Raw genomic sequence first — 6000 nt, forward strand, 5'->3', positions numbered from 1 at the left:
GGGTTTGTGAGACTCTTGATAATATGTAATATCTGCTTCTGAGAGGGCTGAATAACTCCTTCAGATGGAATCACTAGTGACTTAGCTCTGAGAATATTGACTATACAGAACCAGGAGATATTAGCATGGTAGCCCACATGAAGACATCCAACTTGAGTTCTTAGCTCTCAGCTTGCACCCTCTAAAATAGCTTCTAGTCAGAGTAGAGGGAAAGTTGACTTCCTTTGCAAATATATATTTTTTTATTTTTAATATTTTCTTAGATCAAATTGATAAAAATCTTACATAATTTTATTATATATTTCAAGCTACAAGATGCATATTTAGAGCAAAGCATTTCTGTATTCTACTACAGAATTTATTCTACCATATTCTATGCCAATGATTGATTAAGAAAAGTAAATAATTAAATTATATATTTGTCCAAAATACTAGATAGATAGATAAATAGAGAGTCAAAATATTTTAATGGGATTGATGATTATCAAATTCAACTTAACTCAGTGATTTTATTATGATAGCATTAAAATATTTGAGTTCTCAATTGATATCCTCATCCTGGAAACTACCACCCTCTTTCTCATTCCAAACACAAGCCTATTAGACTCCTTTATTGGTTGCTTCATTTCCAAAGGATCTATAACTTCTGCACTTTCTTTCTCTGCTTCCTTTCAATTCAGGGGCAAATTGTAAATTTTAGTTTTAAGAGTCACTTAAACAAAATCATTCCAAATATTTTACTGTCATTTACTTTACATTTCATTTTCACTTACATCTGTTTGAGCCAGTATAAAAGAAACAGTTGTGGTTTTTTTTTGTTTGTTTTCTGTTTTTTGTTTTTTGGCTAATTGAATTTATTTAATTATTCATTTTTTATTAACATATAGTGTATTATTTGTTTCAGGGGTACAGGTCTGTGAATCGTCAGTCTTACACAGTTCACAGCACTCACCATAGCACATACCAGTGTCCATCACCCAGCGACCCTATCGCTCCCCAGATCCCCTTCAGCAATTCTCAGTCAGTTTTAATCAATGCTTCCAATATTGTGATTTATAAGAAATATATATCAGGTCATTCAAATAACCAAAATATATTTTCTATGTATATTTGGCCTTCTAAAATTCTGTGCTCACAGCTCCCAAAATCTTTGGCATTTCCTAAGTGTTCAAATTAATAAAGTGTCATTTGTTATGTTAATGAAGTGACTTTTGGATGGGAGCTGGCAGTCAATGGAGCCAACCATGTAATAAGAGGGTCAGAACTCTTACTCTCATCTCGTGACCTCAGGGGAGGGGAGAGAGGCTGGAAGTAAAATCAATCACCAATGGTAAATGACTTGATCAACCATGTCTATGAAATGAAGCCTCCATAAACTCAAAAGGGCAGAGTTTGGAGAGCCTCTGGCTTGGTGAATACATGCACATTTGGAGAGAATGGCCTGCTCTAAGAGAGAGAGCACAGAAACCCCACACTCTTTCTACTTACTTTGCTCTATGTATCTCTTCTACCTGGCTATTCCCGAGTTACATAATTTAATAACAAACCAGTAATGTAGTAAATGAAGTATTAGAGTTTTGTGAGCAAATTAATCACATCTGAGGAAGGATTTGTAGGAAACCCTGTTTTATAGCCAGAAGTATGGGTGACAGCCTGCCCTTGTGACTGGCATCTGAAGTTGGGGGAGGGAGGGACAATCTTGGAGGACTAAACCCTTAACCTGTGGAATTTGATGCTATCTCTGGGTAGATGGTGTCAGAACTGAATTGAATAATGTCAGAAGTAAGTCAAATTTTCAGACCCAGCAGGGTGTTTAAGAATTGCTTTTTGGTGTGGAGAAACAACCTATATAAGCACACATTGGGCATTTGGGCCCCGGGACACCTCAAAAGAGTGCTTAATGTAGTGGTATGCATTCACGTATGACTCATGAAGTTTCATTAACATTGCAGAAAAAAAAATTACAGTTCCTAAATTCTCTCTGGCCCTTTAAGAAAGCAGAATCTTTTTTTTTTTTTTAATATTTTATTTATTTGACAGAGAGAAATCACAAGTAGGCAGAGAGGCAGGCAGAGAGAGAGGAGGAAGCAGGCTCCCTGTGGAGCAGAGAGCCCGATGCGGGGCCGATCCCAGGACCCTGGGACCACGACCTGAGCTGAAGGCAGAGGCCCTAACCCACTGAGCCACTCAGGCGCCCCAGCAGAATCTTTTTTAGTGATACACTTTCCATCTATGCTCTATCATTATACAAAGTTTACTTGTGTCTATTCCTCTGTTTTACTGAGGTATGGAGGAGTAGTTATCTTTTGCTATTTTTGAACATCCAGTGCAAAAGAGGGGGTTGGGGGGGGCTTTTGTTTGTTTGTTTTGTTTTGTTTTTGCACTCAACAAAATTTGGTATAGATAATTCTATGGCATCTAAAGAGAGACCTATCAAATAAAATTTTATCTTCAAAAACTACAGTCATGAAATCAAATATAACTTTCTCAGACCTCGCAGATGCTTTTACTCTGTATTATAATTATTATATTCATCTCCCCATTCAATATTGAACTTCTCCACAGCTAATTCTATAATCAGATTATCTTTTTATTTTTTTTTATTTTTTAAAGATTTTATTTATTTATTTGACAGATCACAAGCAGGCAGAGAGGCAGGCAGAGAGAGAGGACGAAGCAGGCTCCCTGCTGAGCAGAGAGCCTGATGCGGGGCCCGATCCCAGGACTCTGAGACCATGACCTGAGCCAAACGCAGCAGCTTAACCCACTGAGCCACCCAGGCGCCCCTCAGATTATCTTTAAAAAAAAAAAAAAATCCTTTGACATAAAATTTGTCATCATGGTAGGCAACCAATAAAATCTAATAGTATGAATGAATTGTGTATTGGCATGAAAGGTTGATTCACTTTCTGGGTGGCTCTCCATTCCTCACTTAGGCAATACCGAGATATTTCTGGATGTTGGCTCCATTTTTTTCAAATCCAGTTTCATTAACTCCTGACTTTACCTCTTTGTTATACTGTATCTCACTGCTTCTCCTTTTATCAGGTTAATTCTACTTAGATTTTAGAGGGAAGAAATTCCTTTTTCTATCAGGATTAACATTTCTCCAAATCTTTTTTCTCACAGTTGCACATCCTGCTTTGGAACTCAAAAAAAAAAAAAAAAAAAAAAACTCACTTCTTTGGTTTTCCATCTGATAATGGAATCTACTTGACTAGTTTTTTAGAGGGAAATAGATCACTAGGTAATAGGAATTGTGGGGGTGGGAACTAAGGATATGTACCATTATATGCATATATGTATACATATGTATGTGTGTGTGTATATATATTACACACACACCCTTATATCACTACTGAATGAGTAAAAAAATTTTATAATTTTGACAGTAAGTACATGTAATATATTGTTGAAAGTTTTATATATACAAAAGGTCTGAAAAGCGAGGGAGGCACCTGGGTAGCTCAGTTGGTTGGGTGGCCGATTATTGGTTTGGGCTCATGTTATGATTTCAGGGTCCTGGTATCAAGCCCCATGTTGGACTCTATGCTTCGTGGGAAGTCTGCTTCAGTACTTTCTCTCTCCCTCTGCCCTACTCTCTCTTCCTCAAATAAAACTTTAAAAAAAATAATTAGTTATTATGGCCAAATAAGTGACTGAGACTTTAGTGTTGAATCTCCAATTGAGACCTCCCATATACATTGTTGTGTCTGATAATCTGCAAAAAAATAAATAAATAAATAAATAAAAGGCACAGCAGTCTAACGACTGTATCTGGTTTCTCTGCCCTTCAGTCACTCTTGATGTCCCTTCCCACATATTTCAGTACCTTTAGCAGGATTATCTTCAGAGCAGGGAGTCCTTAGTGGTAAAAACTTCCCTTGGTATCTGCGCATGACTATGTACTTCTTATAGGAAAGATCAAGCTACCTTTCACCTACAAAATGTTTGTTCCAGTCTAGAGCTTCTATAATGGAGACATCATTAAAAAAAAAAAAAAAAAAAAAAAGGCACAGAGAGCTATAGTCAAGTTTACAGGGATTTATAGTAAGTCAAACCAGGTTTTTTATTGTTGTTGTTGTTGTTGTTGTTAATAAAGCTCATTTCATTCTGGAAGATTCCAAAGACTCAGACAGACTACATGGATTTAATAAAAGTGAAATATTGGTAACTGAAATAATACACCCTACCACATCAACAAGGAAGAAATTTAGGCCAAGGACACAGGGGTGGCCCCTACTGTTCTATAGTGTTATGTAGTCTTTAATGTTCACACAGAATTTGCTTTTTAAGGCATTATCTGAAAGATGCACACATTCTAAATTGTGCAACACTCAATATATCTACCTTGGAAGGATGAATGGTTGAGTGAATCGTGCTGAGATCTAAGCTTCTCTGTCCAGGGATTCAAAATGTTTGAACCAGCTGCTGAGCCTACTAAGCCCACTCTCCACCCTCCAACAGGATAGCTTCTCTGCAAAGGAGTTTAACCTGGTCAGTCATCCCCGCTTCTACCCATGTAATTTTCCAGAAACTAAACATAGTAGGAAAAAAGCAAACAAATTACCTCCTCAGAATTTTCTGTGGATCAGAGTGTTATTAAAATTTGTGTGCTATTTGTGGAAACATGACAGAAACCATGAAAGGCAGCTCAAGAATAATTTCATGCCATTGATTCAATTTACACATGAGGGACTGAGGCTCAGGATGTTCATCTCTTGATGCCCAAATGCAAGTCTTAATGCTTCTACTTCAAAAATGTATACAAATATATCAACTTTTCTCCATGTCAAGTGCCACCATGCAAGCCACAGGTGTCTCCATGAATTAAATTGCTTAAACAGACAGCATCACTCCTTTTTCTAAAACAACAAGAAAAAAATAAATAAGTAAATAAAAAATAAAACAATATGAAGCTTTTTGTTAATTTAGAATAAAATCCAGATTCCTTTACATGGCCTCCCAAGCCCTGTGTGTCCTGGCCACAGACTATTTTTTGACCTAATCTTGTATTACTCTCTCCACACATTATATTTGAAGCAGTATCACTTTCTTCTATTCCTCAGATACACTGAACTCACTCCCACTGCAGGGCCCAGGCACTAGCTCTTCCTTCTACCTCAAAAACTCCCAATCCAATGTTAAATGATGGGCTTTTTCTTCTCACCAGTTGCTAGCTCAATTCTCAGCTTCCCAAAGGACACTTTCTTAGAATTATTGTCTGATGCTGTCATTTCCACTCCCTTGTCACTTTTCTCACACCATTTTGGGTGTTTTCTAGTGCTACTTAGACTATTGAATGTGTTTTGTTTACTTGTTTAATATCAGTCTAACCCACTAAAAAGACATCTACATGTAAAGGGGTACTCTATTTTCTAAGCCACAGTGTTGTATCCTTGGACTTTCTGAAATGTGGACTTTGAAATTAGACACTGAGATGTAGGGAATGTGGTAGAGTTAAAAGGAAACTGGATTGGGAATAAGGAGATTTGGTTTCAGACTTGCTTGACTCTGCTGCTCTATTAGCTGAGTGACCTTGGAAAAGTCAATTAATTTTTTAGTGTGTACAGTTCTCATTTCAATGGAAATAGTTAATGAACATTTATTTTATAATTTAAAATGCATCTTAGTGCTCAAAATACAGTTCGGCACATTGCTTGTGCTCAATATGCCCTTTTCCTGAATCAAAGTGATTTTGGTAAATGTTGTCATTTCATAATATATAAGGAAGTTTGTTTTTTCTTTTATGTATTCTTGAGTTCCTGCCATTTCCCATTTAATGCTATATTTGCTTAATAATTTATCAGTTTTGCTGGGTGCAATGCAGAATTGACCATGTAAAAATAAAAAGTACCTTTAGAGTGAGCCTGTAGGGTCTAGGAGCCTCACATACAGATCTTTATTCAGACCGAAGTCCAGACACATACAAGATTTGGGTTGGTGTAGAATATTAAGGAAGAAACTGGGAATGGGAGTATCTATACAGAGTTTGTTTGA

Source organism: Lutra lutra, chromosome 5 (genome assembly GCF_902655055.1).
Source record: "Lutra lutra chromosome 5, mLutLut1.2, whole genome shotgun sequence".
Taxonomy (NCBI): Eukaryota; Metazoa; Chordata; class Mammalia; order Carnivora; family Mustelidae; genus Lutra; species Lutra lutra.